The sequence below is a fragment of the Elgaria multicarinata genome, chromosome 3, assembly GCF_023053635.1.
Source record: "Elgaria multicarinata webbii isolate HBS135686 ecotype San Diego chromosome 3, rElgMul1.1.pri, whole genome shotgun sequence".
In the NCBI taxonomy this organism is placed as follows: domain Eukaryota; kingdom Metazoa; phylum Chordata; class Lepidosauria; order Squamata; family Anguidae; genus Elgaria; species Elgaria multicarinata.
Window position 1 is genome coordinate 170,659,288 of NC_086173.1, and position 16,088 is coordinate 170,675,375.

The 16,088-nt window shown below is 46.4% G+C and overlaps 1 pseudogene; it reads left to right on the plus strand.

Moving 5' to 3' along the window:
* Nucleotides 1-487: 487 nt before the first annotated feature.
* The window catches only part of LOC134396312 (zinc finger protein 420-like), a 106,054-nt pseudogene continuing 90,453 nt past the window's right edge, over nucleotides 488-16,088 (plus strand).

The window sequence follows — 16,088 nt, forward strand, 5'->3', positions numbered from 1 at the left end:
AGAGAAGATTGAGGAGACACGATAGCACTATCTTGTATTGAAAAGGGAATTTCAGCAGGTGTCATGGTGAAATTCCCTCTTCATCACAGCAGTCAAAGCTGCCCTCTTTTAAATCTGGTCACTCTAGTATAGCTCCTGCAGCTTTAACTGTGGTGATGAAGAGGGAATTTCACCAGGTGCTGCATGCATACCAGTGACACCTGCTGAAATTCCCTTTTCTATGCAACTGTTAAAGATACAGGAGCCCGGTCCTCCTTTTCATAGGGTCACCCTAGGAAAAGCCCCCTGTGGAAAAGCCCCCCCCCCCAGGTCCGCATCTCTGCCAGGAGCCCCCAAAGGAGCCTCTGCGGCTCTCTAGAGTTGCCTCCATCTAAGGGTTAAAGAGGAGGAGAGGGGGCTGGGTCCTAGAGAGGCCCTTGAAGAGCAAAGGCTGGATGAGGCCCCACACTTCCGCCTCCCCCCTCCCCTATGGCAAAGGAGGCTGGGATTCTCCCCCTGCCCGTGCGCATTTTGTGTGCAATTTCAGCCTCTCTTCCCCTGCAGAGAAGCAGGTGAGGGCAAAATGCAAGGTGGTCCCGGGGGAGGGGAGGGGAGGGAAAGGAAAGGAAAGAGCCCCCCAGGGCAGGAGCAGAGAAGGGAGGGAGCCAAGGGCAGGGGGGCAGATATGGGGCAGGAGGTGGGTGGGAAGAGAGAGGGGGAGCCACCCTGCGCACGCCCCAGATGACTGACCCACTTGGGGTCCCTTCCAGGAGATGCACATCTTGCACATCCTTCCCTACCCATAATCCTGGAAAGGGAGGCTGGAGAAAGGGGTGTTGGTGGACGGGACTGGGAGGGGACAGAATGCTGTCCTGTGGCCCTTCTGAAGGACACCTGATACTACATCCATGTGCCAGGGGCGCATGGCCAGTCCGATGGAGCATGCATCAAGCAGATAGGCTTAAGGTGCTAATGTGAACCAACATGATCAGTTTGGTTGCTCCCCCTCTTTCCTGTGGGGCTGCCTGTCACTGCCAAATGCTTTCCCATGGCCCTTCTGAAGGAAATGGACCGGCCATACGCAAAGAGGGGGACCTGTTCCCATGGAGCATGCATCACACTGGGACCCCTGGGATGGGAGGGGGCAGCACCTGCGTTACCTGTGAGCAGTTTGGGGGTCTCCCCGTCTCTCCGTTATCCAAATTTGGCATGTCAGTGGTCATTCGGTGTCCTTTTCCGTATGTCTCAAGCCTTCGAAAACAACCTGGGGTGCTTTTATAAGGACATTGTAAAACAAATAACAGTGTTTGCCCATAGGGATTCTATGAGTGCCCATAGAAGCCAAAAACTAGGGGTTGGGGGGAGACTGCCCACCCAATTTGTCGTTCACTAATACGGAAGGAAATGTCTACCTAAGAACTAAAAAGAAAAAAGAGAAAAGGCCAATTAGAAGGCAAGAAAGTTTAGGGGAGTCATTGAATCAGAAACAGCTTGAACCTTAAGAAAAGGACAGACCTTCGATTCAGCTCTCTTTCTGTCATTCTGGTTTTGCAGAGCTCCAAGCTGGGATAGCCTGTTTTTGCTGGTTTTGGAGCGTTTGGGCACAGTTTGCATGTTTGCCTTCTTTTTGAGAGAAAAAGGAAATTCCTGTTATTCTGCCATCGCTTCTGAACTCCTTTAGGGACGAGATGCTTATTGAATCATAGAATCATAGAATAGCAGAGTTGGAAGGGGCCTACAAGGTCATCTTGTCCAACCCCCAGCTCAATGCAGGAATCCACCCTAAAGCATCCCTGACAGATGGTTTTCCAGCTGCCTCTTGAAGGCCTCTAGTGTGGGAGAGCCCACCACCTCCCTACATAACAGATTCCATTGTTGTACTGCTCTATTATTACTATTATTATTATTATTTTATTTATTTATATAGCACCATCAATGTACATGGTGCTGTACAGAGTAAAACAATAAAATAGCAAAACCCTGCCACATAGGCTTACATTCTAACAGTCTAACACTCTAACAGTCACAAAGTTTTTCCTGATGTTTAACTGGAATCTGGCTTCCTTTAACTTGAGCCCGTTATTCTGTGTCCTGCACTCTGCGAGGATTGAGAAGAGATCCTGGCCCTCCTCTGTGTGACAACCTTTTAAGTATTTGAAGAGTGCTATCATGTCTCCCCTCCATCTTCTCTTCTCCAGGCTAAACATGCCCAGTTCTTTCAGTCTCTCTTCATAGGGCATTTTTTCCAGACCCTTGATCATCCTGGTTGCCCTCCTCTGAACACGCTCCAGCTTGTCTGCGTCCTTCTTGAATTGTGGAGCCCAGAACTGGACGCAATACTCTAGATGAGGCCTAACCAGGGCCGAATAGAGAGGAACCAGGACCTCACATGATTTGGAAGCGATACTTCTATTAATGCAGCATAGAACTAGTTTGGGCAGTTGGAAGTTTAACTAAATAGCAATTTAATTGCTGCTAGTTGGGCCGTGTAATCTTTTCACATTCTTTTCTATCAGGCCTTAGCAGGATTTAAACTGTAGTGTATTTTGCACAGTGGACACATGTATGTCTTTGTAAACATTGCATGTTTCACATTTCACTTTTACACGTGATGTCCTTTTGCATTTCTTTATAAAACATTAATCTCTTAAGGCTTTCTATGTGGCATGTTTCATTTGTTTAACAAATGGATGGGATTGCACTCACCCTGAAGGAGCAGGTTCGTAGCTTGGGGGTTCTTTTAGATCCATCATTGTCACTTGAGGTTCAGGTGATCTCGGTGGCATGGAGTGCCTTCTACAAACTCCGGTTGGTGGCCCAGCTACGCCCCTATCTGGACAGGGATAACCTGGCTTCAGTTGTCCATGCTCTGGAAACCTCCAAGTTAGATTACTGCAATGCGCTCTATGTAGGGCTGCCTTTGAAGACAGTTGGGAAGCTGCAGCTCGTGCAAAATGTAGCGGCCAGATTGATTTCGGGAACCAGAAGGTTTGACCATATAACCCCTGCTCTAGTCCACTTGCACTGGCTGCCTGTATGTTTCCGAACCCAATTCAAGGTGCTAGTTTTGACCTATAAAGCCTTACATGGCTTGGGACCACAATACCTGACGGAACGCCTCTCCCGACGTGAATATACCCAGTCACTACGTTCAACATCTAAGGTCCTCCTCCGGGTGCCTACTTTGAGAGAGGCTCAGAGTGTGGCAACAAGGGATAGGGCCTTTTCGGTGGTGGCCCCCAGACTATGGAATGATCTCCCCAACGAGGCTAGCCTGGCGCCAACGCTGCTAGGTTAAGACTTTCCTCTTTGCCCAGGCATATAGCAGCACATCTTAATTACCCACATGTTTAGTTTTTAATGGCTTTTAATGCTTTATGTGTGTATGTTCTGTGTTTTAGAATTTTAAATTTTGTATACTCGTTTTTATCTTAATTTTTTAGAATTTCTGTAAACCGCCGAGAGAGCCCTGGCTATGGGGGTGGTATATAAGTATAATAAATAAATAAAATAATAAATAAATAACAAGTTGAAAACGTGTTCACTGATATCTTGCTTAGGTTTTAAACTTTCACACATTTTCATCTTTTAATAGTCTGGTTACACTTCCTCAAAATCAGAACCTCATTTTCAATCAGGAGCCTGGTTCTTGTGCAACTGGGATTGTAGACCCCCATTGGAGACAGGTGCTGGGTATTAAGTTGGCCACTGCTGTATCTAATCCATGCAGCTCCTCCATTTTAATTCCTACAGGACAGTCCTTGCCTGAAGACAGAAGTTGGCAGCAGACGAAGGAGACCTTTAGAGTCCTGGTGGGAGCAGAGATGGAGAAGAGAGTCAAGATGGAAGAGCAAAATTTTGCTGGCCCTGAAGTAGGAAATGTCTCCTGCAACATCAAGGAAGAGAGCAGTGCAGAGCCCTGGGAAAGAAGAGTGCAGGAGAACCAGCCTGGGAGCAACACTTGCTCAGACGTGGAGCTCCAGCGGTACAGGGGATTCTGCTATCAGGAGGCTGAAGGACCCCGAGAGGTTTTCAGCCGACTCCACCACCTTTGCCGCCAGTGGCTGAAGCCAGAAAGGAACACGAAAGCTCAGATGCTGGATCTGGTAGTCCTGAAGCAGTTCCTGGCTGTCCTGCCCCCAGAGATAGAGAGTTGGGTCAGAGAATGTGGAGCAGAGACCAGTTCCCAGGCAGTGGCCCTGGCAGAAGGCTTCCTCCTGAGCCAAGTGGAGGACAAAGAGCAGGTGAGAGCATTTCATCCTGAGAACTAACAGGGACTGGATGGTTTAAAATGGGAGTTAGAACAAATTCCTGGAGGAGAAGCATATGAATGGCTACTAGCCTAGATGGCTGTATCCTACCTCCAGTATCAGAACCAGTATGTCTATGTACACCAGTTTCTGGGGAACATGGGCAGAGGGATGCTGTTGTAATCATGTCCTGCTTGTGAGTTTGTGGGCAACAGCTGATGGGCCACTGTGGGGAGAGAATGCTGGATGTCTCTTCTTAGGTCTTATGATCACAGGAGAAATGAATGGGTTTGGGAATCCTTCTTCAACCCGTGGCAGAGTCCTCCCAACAGGACAGGAGTAGCATTTGTGGACACCAAACTGCTGCATTTACAGCGAAAGATGCTGGATATCAGGGAATGTCTGGGAGGTTCTGCCTTTCCTCCTGGGTGGTTTTCTGTGGGTGTTGAACTCTTAGCCCCAGAGAACACATCCTTATGTGCTCCCCTGATAAAGACACAGCTGAGTATGTGCTCCATGGTTTGGACTGTAGATCACCTTTAGAAGGAGCCCTGAAATGCAAAACAATTTGGAAACGCTGCCCTTGGCCTTGACCTGACCCATTTCTTTCCTTCCTTAATCCCTCTTCACTCTCTGGGATCCTACCTTCTACTCCAGGTGCAATGGATGTTGGCCAAAGCACCCACAGATTTCCCTGAGGCAGAGAAGGCTCCACTGGGCATCACACAGAGGCCGTTGGACAGGTGGATCTTGCAGGAGGGTGAAGGAGGACCCTCCTCACTGGGTAAGGATTAGTGGACGTCTCTCCCCATGGTCTCCCTCCCTCAATTACGCCTGAGGTGCATGAGCTGCTTTCATGTTCTCCTTGAGCCTGATTTTACAGTTGGAGAGAGACTCTTTTTCTCTAGAGACTCAAAAAAGAAATGTTGTTTAGTAATGTGGGCAAACATCGATTGCAGTAAAGCAATAGAAATGGAAATGCTTAAGAACGTTAACTTACCTCCCCTTCTTCTTTGCCTTCTTCACAGGGGATGGACAAACCCGCAGAGAAAGTGATCTGAACCTGGGGGATCCTTCTAGGCCTCCTTCGCTTGGTGGTGGAGTAGAAACGGTTTCTGCGCAGCCTGGGCAGGTAGGGGAGTCCTGGGGGCCTCTGTCCCCTACACATCTCTTTGGTCCTGGAAGAACCTGCCCCTTTAGCCTTTGCTCCGCTCCAAGATGGTGGCTAGGAAGGCCTTGGATGTCACTCATGAAGCTCTGGCATTCAGAAGGAGGACCTCACCATCCTTGTCTTCTTGGATTGCAACATTATGAGTAAGGAGAACCTCAATTCTTCTGCTTGCAGCATCCGGTGGCCTTTGAGGAGGTGGCCGTGCATTTCTCGGAGGAGGAGTGGGCTCTGCTGGATCCAGGCCAAAGGACTCTGTACACGGAAGTCATGGAGGAGAATCGTGGGATCCTGGCCTCTCTGGGTAAGGAATGGGATTCCTCTGAGTAAGGCTCCTTCTTTGCCTTCTTGACAGATCCTGGAAGGTGGAATTTTAGCTCTTCTTTCTTTGTGACAGAACATAATACAGATGTCATTGAGGACAGCAGTGCCTGGTCCTTGTTCCTGGGATACTCTAGTCCAGATTAAGCAAAGAGTGTTCAAAGTTTATTGTACTAGCCAAAGGCCATGACAAATACATCAAAAGAAAACATTTATACATATATAGATTAATATAAATATTTCAAACAGTAGAAAATTATACAGATAACTTAGAATTTGCCATGACTAAAACTCAGCTTTCACTCCGCAGTCTGAATCTCCAGGGCAGTTTATGGCAATTTTGTCTAGTTCTCTCTGCCTAATCTTTTTTGCTGCCAGAGCAAACAAAGCCATTTTACGTGTCACATGACTGCTGGTATCACTCAGAAGAAAAAGAACCGTTTCTGCAAGGGCTTTCCAATATCCATGTGTTAATAAGGGCTTCAGGAATCTCTGTCTTGGATCCACGTACAGAGGGCAAATTAACAGGTAGTGAACAATGTCTTCCTCTTGATGTCAGCCGCAGATGCAGAGTCTGCATTCAAATGGCACCCTGGGATAGCGTCCATCCAGAACTGCAGTTGGCATCATTTGGAATCTCAGTTCAATAAAAACATTTCTTAGGGAAAGAAGCCTCAGTTTGGACCCATAGCTGGCTCTGAAGTGTTCCGTTTTCAAGAGAGGGAACCACCGGGAGAATTTAGAGTTTTTAATTAGTTGCAGATCCCTCCTGAATCTATCCAAAATAGCCAATCCCTTGGTTGCTTCTTGTCTATATCGAGGACAGGCTTTAGCTCAGGAAAGTAATAGCTATGCAGGAGCTTTTGGAGTATGGCCATCTGCGACACCACCATCTCACACACAAGGCTTTGACGCACACACCTCTCTCAGGCTAAGCACCACCACTTAAATACCTGAGGAAGGGGTAAAAAGAAAACTATATTTATTTCTTTATTGCATTTCTATACCGCCCAATAGTCGAAGCTCTCTTATAGCCTTTCCCTTATAGCAGAGGGAAAAGGTAAGGAGTTTTGGAAAAGGCTTTTCTGTGAATATAGCAGGCTGAAGGTTTAACGCAATGTGTTCATTTATCTACTAAAAGAGCACGAGACACAGCCAAGCTGACACGTGGTTTCATGGTAGCAAAATAAAGAAAATGTTTATTGTAGTTTACAGTTCTTACTTTCTTCAAATTCTATTCAACTCTTGCCTATTCTTAAGAATACTGGTAGAAACAAATCTAATAATAACAATCTTTAGTCCTTATGATCTTATTTTCACTCACTCCTCACACATCTACCCTCCAAACACCATCCGAACCCCTCAGACCACTCAGCTCCCCCATATATAGACTCCTCCCCCTTTCCACAGCATCACTAGCCACACCCACTCAGTCCAACATTCCGCACTCTCTAGACATACTCATCTCCAGACATACCTAAGGGAATAGAAATGTGGGTAATGCTACACCATCCAATAACCATTTTTGTTCATTCCCAGGTCACACATTGCTGGAAGACGTTCATTTGGCAAGGTGGCAATTCGTTTAAAATATTTCAACTGAGCACACACTACTCTTGCCCTAAATGGATGGCCATCCAGATTCTATACGCAGGCACCAAAAATTGTTCTGCACAATCTCCAGGGCGTTAATGATGGGGTTGTCTCAGCTAATCAGAGATCTTCCAGGGCAGCCAAACAGGAATCTTTCAATGTCCCCCATTTTTTTCCTTTTTGTGGGAATAGTTTGTGTTTTCACCCTCAGAACTTAAGTTTTCAGGTTCTTCCATTCCTCTTGAACTCTGTTTTCCTTCCTAATTTCTACCAATGGGATCTGCCTCAACCTTCCTCTGAAGTTGGCTTTCTTAAGGTCCAATGTCCATGAGAATGAAGCATCGTTTTCAGAGCCCTCACTGCCATGGATTCAAATATGATTTGGTCCCTTTCTCCCAAAGCTTCTGCTGTTCTTCTGTATTGGTTATGATTTAGTTCAGGACAGCAGATCCGCCTGTTGTTTATTTCATCTACCTGACAATTAGACTAGCAGAAGACGCCAGGATAGCTGGAATTCTCCATTACTAACATGAGTTGCCTATGTGAACGTTGCATCATCTCTTCCAGGAAAGCATCATCCATCTCTTCTGACTGGCTGGGTGGTCTGGACAATACTGCCACACGCATAACAGTCTTGTTTCTCACTCCACCTTTACCTAATTGTTTTCGACCCGGCTTTCTTTCTCAGAATCATGGGTTTCCCTACAGCTCTATTATACCTTCCTTTCATATAACAATTCTCACCTTCCCCTTTCAATGGCTCTATTCCTATCATCCCTTTTCTGCTCCTCTTCCACCTCCTGTGCTTCTCTTTGCTGTTGCAGTTCCACCGTACATTTGGGTTTCAAGTTCATCCAGGTTTTTCCCATGATCCGTGGGTTGGTATATGGACATCAGAGGCCACAGGTCTTATCCTTACCTGGTTTCCCTGCTCTCTTTACGTAGAAATTACAGGGCTCTACATCCAACTGTCTTTCCTTCTCCTTTGTCCCTTGTGTTCTCATCCTCAATTCGTGGCTCCATAGAAAATCCTGGACTTTGGATATTCCCTCCTCAGAAGTCATAGAATCATAGAATTGTGGAGTTGGAAGGGATCACAAGGATCATCTAGTCTGACCCTCTGCAAGGTGCAGGAAAACCCATTAAACCATCCATGAGAGGAAGCTGTCCATCCTCTTCTTAAAAATCCCCAGAGATGGAAAACCCAAAACTTCTGAAGTCAATTACAAACCCTCTCGATCAGGTTTGTAAAGCTCAACCATGAAACCAAACATTTTCTGTGATGTGATGATGCTTTGTCAATTCTGTTGTCATGAACAGATAAGTAACCTCCACAAGGCAGGAGGATCACATGGGATGACTAGGCCCTGGAGGCTAATGAATCCAGAGGGTTTCCTGCGCTTGCTGGGGGAGTTTCCTGCAGTGTCCTTTTCGGGCCTTGGGCTCTCGATATGATTGCTCCAAAATACACTTCCACATATTCAGAAGCTTTGCCACCTTCACATTTTTCTTAGGAGCTGAAGGTAATGAAACAATCTGACAAAATGGCAGATATTAAGTGCCTTTTGGATGTATAGTATTTGATGTTGTTCATTTATTGTTTGAGCTACTTTGTAAGAGTTATGACATATTATCAATGAAAATGTTGTACGTCACTCTGGTTCTCAATTCTATTGAACTGTTGGGGATATTTAATGTGTTTGGAAGGATTTGTCTCTCCTACCAAATTTTTTTTTTTTATCCTGTTAATCCAATCAGCAAACCATTTCGTTTGTTCCCTTATTTCTTCTATTATTATTATTATTATTATTATTATTATTATTATTATTATTATTATTTCAGGTGAGTGCAGGCAGAGCAAGAAAAATGGCATAGACCAGAGAATGAAAACTGAAACTGAAGAGAAGTGGGGAACCAAATCCATTACTTTTGAAGGATCAGACGTCCATGAAACTCCAGTACTAGAAGTACCAAGTAAAGGGATCATTCACAATAGGGAGACACAGAGGAAAAGCTCCCAGGTTATAAAGACTCAGAAGACATGTCTTAGCAAATATCAAAGGTTTCAATGCTTAGAGTGTGAAAAACAATTCAGTTGCAACTCACAACTTAAGTTGCATACAAGAATTCACACAGGGGAGAAGCCCTATAAATGTTTTGAATGTGGAAAGAGCTTTGCTCAGAGCACGAACCTTAAGCAGCATCAAAGAATTCACACAGGGGAGAAACCCTATGAATGCCGAGAATGTGGAAAGACCTTTGCTCACAGACCGCACCTTACACGACATCAAAGCATTCACACTGGGGAACTGCCATATAAATGCTTCGAGTGTGGAAAGAGCTTTCCTTACAGAACAGACCTTATAAAACATCAAAGAATTCATACCGGGGAGAAGCCCTATGAATGCTTAGAGTGCGGGAAGAGCTTCAGTCAGAGCGGCCACCTTAATCAACATCAAAGAAAACATACAGGGGAGAAGCCCTATGAATGCTTAGAGTGCGGAAAAGGCTTTGCTCACAGGGTAGACCTAAATCGACATCAAAGCACTCACACAGGAGAGAAGCCCTATGAATGCCTAGAGTGCGGAAAGGGCTTTATTAGGAGTGCAGAACTAAAGCAACATCAGAGAATTCACACAGGTGAAAAGCCCTATAAATGCTTAGAGTGCGGAAGGGGCTTTGCTCACAGGGTAGGCCTAAATCGACATCAAAGCACTCACACAGGTGAGAAGCCCTATGAATGCCTAGAGTGCGGAAAGTGCTTTGTTGGGAATGCAGAACTAAAGCAACATCAAAGAATTCACACTGGGGAGAAGCCATATAAATGCTTAGAGTGCGGAAAGGACTTTGCTCACAGGGTAGGCCTAATTCAACATCGAAGAATTCACACAGGGGAGAAGCCCTATGAATGCCTAGAGTGCAGAAAGGGCTTTGTTAACAGTTCAAAACTAAAGCAACATCAAAGAATTCACACAGGGGAGAAGCCCTATGAATGCTTAGAGTGTGGAAAGAGCTTTGCTTGCGGGGCACACCTTAAGCAACATCAAAGCATTCACACAGGGGAGAAGCCCTATGAATGCTTAGAGTGTGGAAAGAGATTTGCTCGCAGTGCACACCTTAAGCGACATCAAAGAATTCACATGAAGGAGAAGCCAGCTCCGCTCCTTGGCCTACTGGGGAGCTCTGTCAGTGAAATAGGCTGGATGTCACATAGAGCGCAAATAGCATAAGACTCCAAGTGAAGATGACCGAGCATGCCCTAGAGCACATGATCGTTCCTATTGTGTGGCAGTGCAGGCAGCAAAGAAGGCTTATTTTGCTGCATAGGTTGTGAGTTTGAGTAGCCGTCCAGTGGAGCTCTTCAGGGCTGTTCATGGGGTGTTTTCACCCTCCCCAGCCAATGGGGCCCTGGCCCTGTCGAGGACCTGCTGTGACCTTTTTGCATCGACTTTGAAGACAAAATTGCTTGTCTCCATAGCAAGCTTGACACTGTTGATTGATTGCAATTATATCCCACCTTTTTTCCTCCAAGGAATCCTCTGCATTTCTATCATCGTAACAGCAACAACCCTGTGAGGTGAGTTGGGCTGAGAATATGTGACCAGCCCAAAGTGAGCTTCCATGGCCAAGTGGGGAGAAGAACCTGGATCTCCTGACTCCCAGCCACTAAATCACACTGTTGTTATTCAGCTCCAGTTGCGGTGTCTGATGTGCCCAGTTTTGTGGGATCAGGTCCAGTTATTAAGGCCTGATGCCTGCAGCAATGGGGCCAACCCCTTGCCCTCTCAATCCCTGTCCCTGCTGGCTGAGAGGACCTGAGGAAAGAAGAGACCCATCCTCCAGGAGAGAAGGGGGTGCCTGCTGCTTCTGCCACCCCCACTAGCAACTCTGCCTTGGACTTCTGCCTGCTGGACTGCTGCTCCACACAGGACCAGCCCCGTTACATCTTGAGCCAGCCATTGGGAAGGGGAGATATAAGATGGCTGACTGAGCCGGACGGTCCGCCGTGAAGGGCAAGGGCCCTACCCTCTTCTCAGGCAACCTCTGTGTGTGTGTATGTGTGTGAATGAATGTGTTATGTGTATGAGCTATCGTAGGCTGAGAGCTTAGCATAGCTGGATGGCTGTGATCCAACTATCCCTCGGGTGAGAGCTGAGGGGTTGGGGGCAACAGGCTAGCAGGAGAGAGTGGCCATAGCCTGGGTGGCAACCTTGGGTGACTGTGTAGAACTCTGCTTGAGGAAGGTGGAATATTATTCATAAAAAAAATTATATCCTGCCCTATATCAATAAGATCTCAGGGTGGCGTACAGATAAAAGCATACAGTATAAAACAGTAAATATACACAGCTAAAAAGTTAAACCATAATATTAGGCCTGTTTTCATTTGAATTTCCACTTCCTTACTGGCTTATCATCCCTGCCTGACTTTACTGGCTTTGTGTGTGTATCTTGTATTTTGTTGTTGTGAGCATGGTCTTAATTGTGTTATTATAGGTAAGCATTAGAAATTTTGCTTCTTTTAAAATCTATTTTAAAATGTTTTATTCTGTTTTTATTTTATTTTATCTTGAATACCACTCCGAAATTTTCAATGGGGAGCATTATGTAAATATTTTAAGTAAATGAATAAAATAAAAATGGCAGAGCATACTGTGTAAGGGAAAGGGGGCGGCAATACGAGGGCAGGGCAGAGTGCCTTTAGAGGCAGATATTTAACACCCATCTTACCTTCCGGTCACCCTGCCACCCCGGGGATCATGGAGAATGGACCCGGCCACCCACAGACACCCTCCTTGCTCCTATGCAATGCCAGGTTGGTTAAAAATAACTCAAATATTATTTATCACCTCCTAGATGAGGAGACCGACATGGCATGCTTCACAGAGACCTGGCTGGGAGATGACAGTGGCCCGATATGGGCCCAGCCACCACCACCCAGCTGGGTACTGTGTTAGCGAGCAGGTGAGGGAAAAGGCAGGGGTGGGTGGAGTAGTTGTGGTCTACAAAAACAATCTCAAACTGACCAGAATTCCTGTCCAGGAATTGGATCACATGGAGTGTGTGTACTTGAGTCTGAAGACAGGGATACACTGGGGATTCTGTTAGTGTATCGGCTACCCTGCTGCCTATCAGACTCCCTGGCCGAGCTCACAGGACTGGTCTCAGAGTTGGTGTTGGAGTCACCCAGGCTTTTGGCCCTGGGCAACTTCAACATCCCATTCAAGACTGGTTTGTCAGGTGCTGCTCAGTTCATGGCATCCATGACAAACACGATCCTATCCCAACTGGTCTCTGGAGCCACATTCAGAAGGTCACACCCGCAATGCTGTTTTCAGTTCTGAACAGATGGATCTGTGGGCGGAGGTGATAAATACCTCTGCATTGTCACGGACAGACCAATTTCTAGTCAGGGTAAGTATCATGGCTATCATTCGCCCCTGCAGGGATGGTGGACCTATTAAGATGGCCCTCCCTCGAAGGCTGATGGATCTTCTTGGATTCCAGATAGCTTTAGAGAGTTCTATGGTGGTATTGTTGACAATCCTGTTGAAGCCCTGGTCAATAGATGGAATCAAGACCTAACTAGGGCTATCGACATGATCGCCCCCAAGTGTCTTCTCCGACCCCCTTCTAACCGGGCACCTTGGTATCCTGAAGATCTCAGGGCGTTGAAAAAGGAAGGACAATGACTGGAGAGCCAATGGCTAATAATAATAATAATAATAATAATAATAATAATAATAATAATAATTTTATTACCCACCTCTCCCTTTGACCTGTAAACCAAGCCCACATGCCAAGTGGGCGGATTGTTACAACCCACTTCAAAGAGCGGCCCCCACCTTTTCCAAAACATTCTGAAGTTCCCAGGGAACCAGTCGCTTCAAGGCTGAAGGAAAGGAGTGAACCAGCTACTCCCATGCGAACTGCTTACAGAGATAAGCTTGCAAAGAACATCAGACATTCTCAAACCATTTCCTAATAAATCTAACCACTAGGTACAAGGCCTATGCCTGACACCCTCAAATCACACACAGAAAGCTACAGCCGTCCCCCCCCACTACAAACATGCACACACATCCATTCATAGTCAAACAACCAGGTATCCCATTTAGACATCAATACACTCACTGCCAGCACACGCACGCGCACACACACACACACTCGGGATCACCCACTCCAAAACACACACACGCATGCACACATCCATTCAGTCAAACACCCCATGCACCCATACAATCTACCTCTCTCACACACATTAGTCTTACCTTCTACTTGCTGCTGCTGCTTCCTCATTCTCCTGCTGCTGCTTCTTCCTCCTCCTTCTCTGGGAATGACTATTGCGCCAGCTTAGGAGAAGGCAAGATCAGTGCTAGGGTGGGGACACATTCCCAGAAGTGTGGGAACGCTTCCTCTAGCCCCTCCCACTTGGCGCTCCAGGGCTTATTCTGGGCTGGGGCCATTGCGCCAGCCCAGAACAACCCCTGGATGGCACTGGGAAGGGCTGGGGACGCGTTCCCAGAAGAGCAGGAATGCGTGCTCCAGCCCCTCCCACTTGGCCCGCCCACACTTTCATCTGGGACTCTCCTTGGTCGCAGCTCTGATGACCACGGAGACCCCTGGATGGAAGGCTAGAGGGCCTTAAACCATTTGTTTTTACTGCGTTTTGCCCGGACAAAACACGGAAAATGGGGATTTCCCCCCGGACCCGGATTGGGCCTCCTGTTTCTGGACATGTCCAGGCAAAACCAGACATATGGTCACCCTAAGCAACGTCCAACCATTCACTCAGGTGAGAAGCCCTGTAAGCACTCAGAGTGTGGAAAGCAACTCTCGGTTTCACATTTTCATCAGCAAACAAGGCACTACTCAAAAAGCCACAAGGAGTGGAGGAAGCCACAGTTAGGCCTTCTGGATAGTTTAGTAGCCATTCAAATTACCTCGGTTCCAAAGCAGATTTCTATTTCTAACAGCCAATTTGGATCACGAAACAGCCTCTACAATATTGCCAGAAAGGACAGGTTGATCACCTGTAAGTGTGGTACCTCGAGTGGTCATTGGTGCATTTACATGTCTGGGCGGAGCCTCACATTTGGAAACTTTCTATATCTGCAGCAAACAAATTTGGCAGGAACCCCTCCCCCACCCTCTCCACATACCTCTGGCTGTTCCCCCTATTCCCTCAGTTGGGAATGCTTTTAGGATGTTTTAATAATATATACTATGTTTTTAATCAGCATTTTATGTATTTTATATTTACTGTTGTTCCCCACATCGATCCAAATGGAGAGGCATGTAAGAAATAGAATCATAGAATAGCAGAGTTGGAAGGGGCCTACAAGGCCATTGAGTCCAACCCCCTGCTCAATGCAGGAATCCACCCTAAAACATATCTGACTGATGGTTGTCCAGCTGCCTCGTGAATGCCTCTAGTGTGGGAGAGCCCACAACTTCCTTAGGTAACTGATTCCACTGTCGTACTGCTCTAACAGTCAGGAAGTTTTTCCTGATGTCCAGCCGGAATCTGGCTTCCTGTAACTTGAGCCCGTTATTCCGTGTCCTGCACTCTGGGAGGATCAAGTAGAGATCCTGTCCCTCCTCTGTGTGATGACCTTTTAAGTGTTTGAAGAGTGCTATCATGTCTCCCCTCAATCTTCTCTTCTCATGCCCAGTTCTTTCAATCTCTCTTCATAGGGTTTTGTTTCCAGACCCCTGATCATCCTGGTTGCCCTCCTCTGAACAAATAAATTTATTATTATTATTATTATTATTATTATTATTATTATTATTATTATTTCTCTGAGACCACCGTTGTGAAGCGAGACTGAGGGAAAGTGGAAAGCTTGGTGCAGAGTGGGACGGTGGGTGGGTTGTGTGAATCACAGGTGACCGCTCAAAGAACCAGTTACAGGTAAGCAACCTGTCCTCGTCCTTTGAGGTCTCTGTGCATCCCACGTATGGGCAAGTAGCAAGCTGATTTGCCGGTGGTGGGTCAGTGTTCATTGAAGGAGTGAGGACAACAATGTCCTGCCAAAGGACAACAATGTCCTTCCTTTTTCGGACATCCAGTTTATAGTGTCTAACAAAGGCTGATGGTTGCAATCATCTTGCTACTTTGCAGACGTCTTGCAACGGAATGCCCCTATTATTACTATTATTTATTTATTTATATAGCACCATCAATGTACATGGTGCTGTACAGAGTAAAACAGTAAATAGTAAATAGCCCCTGTTGAAAGCAATTGATTGTGCCACACCTCTGACAAAATGGGCTAGTATTGGGCCCGAAGGCTCTAAGTTCGAAAGCTGATACAGTTGTTCTTACAACCCACGTCGCCAGACGCTGAGACGATACAGGTTGACCTTTCCTCTGCCCTCCAAATAGTTGTCTGAAGGATTCAGTTCTGTTTTTATTGAATGTCCATGCCCTTCGCACATCCAAGGAAGGCATTGCTCTTTCTATTGGGGGGTGGGGAGAGGGAGGGAAAGGAGGCCGGGAGGATAATCTCTGGGTTTATATGGAAGGCTGATACAGTCACCCCCCCAGGTGACTGACTCAGAGAGCTCTGGCTATTGGGCGGTATAAAAATGTAATAAATAAATAAATAAATAAAACCTTCGGTTGTATGCCCTCCTCTGAACACGCTCCAGCTTGTCTGCGTCCTTCTTGAATTGTGGAGCCCAGAACTAGACGTAATACTCTAGATGAGGCCTAACCAGGGCCGAATAGAGAGGAACCAGGACCTCATGCGATTTGGAAGCTATACTTCTATT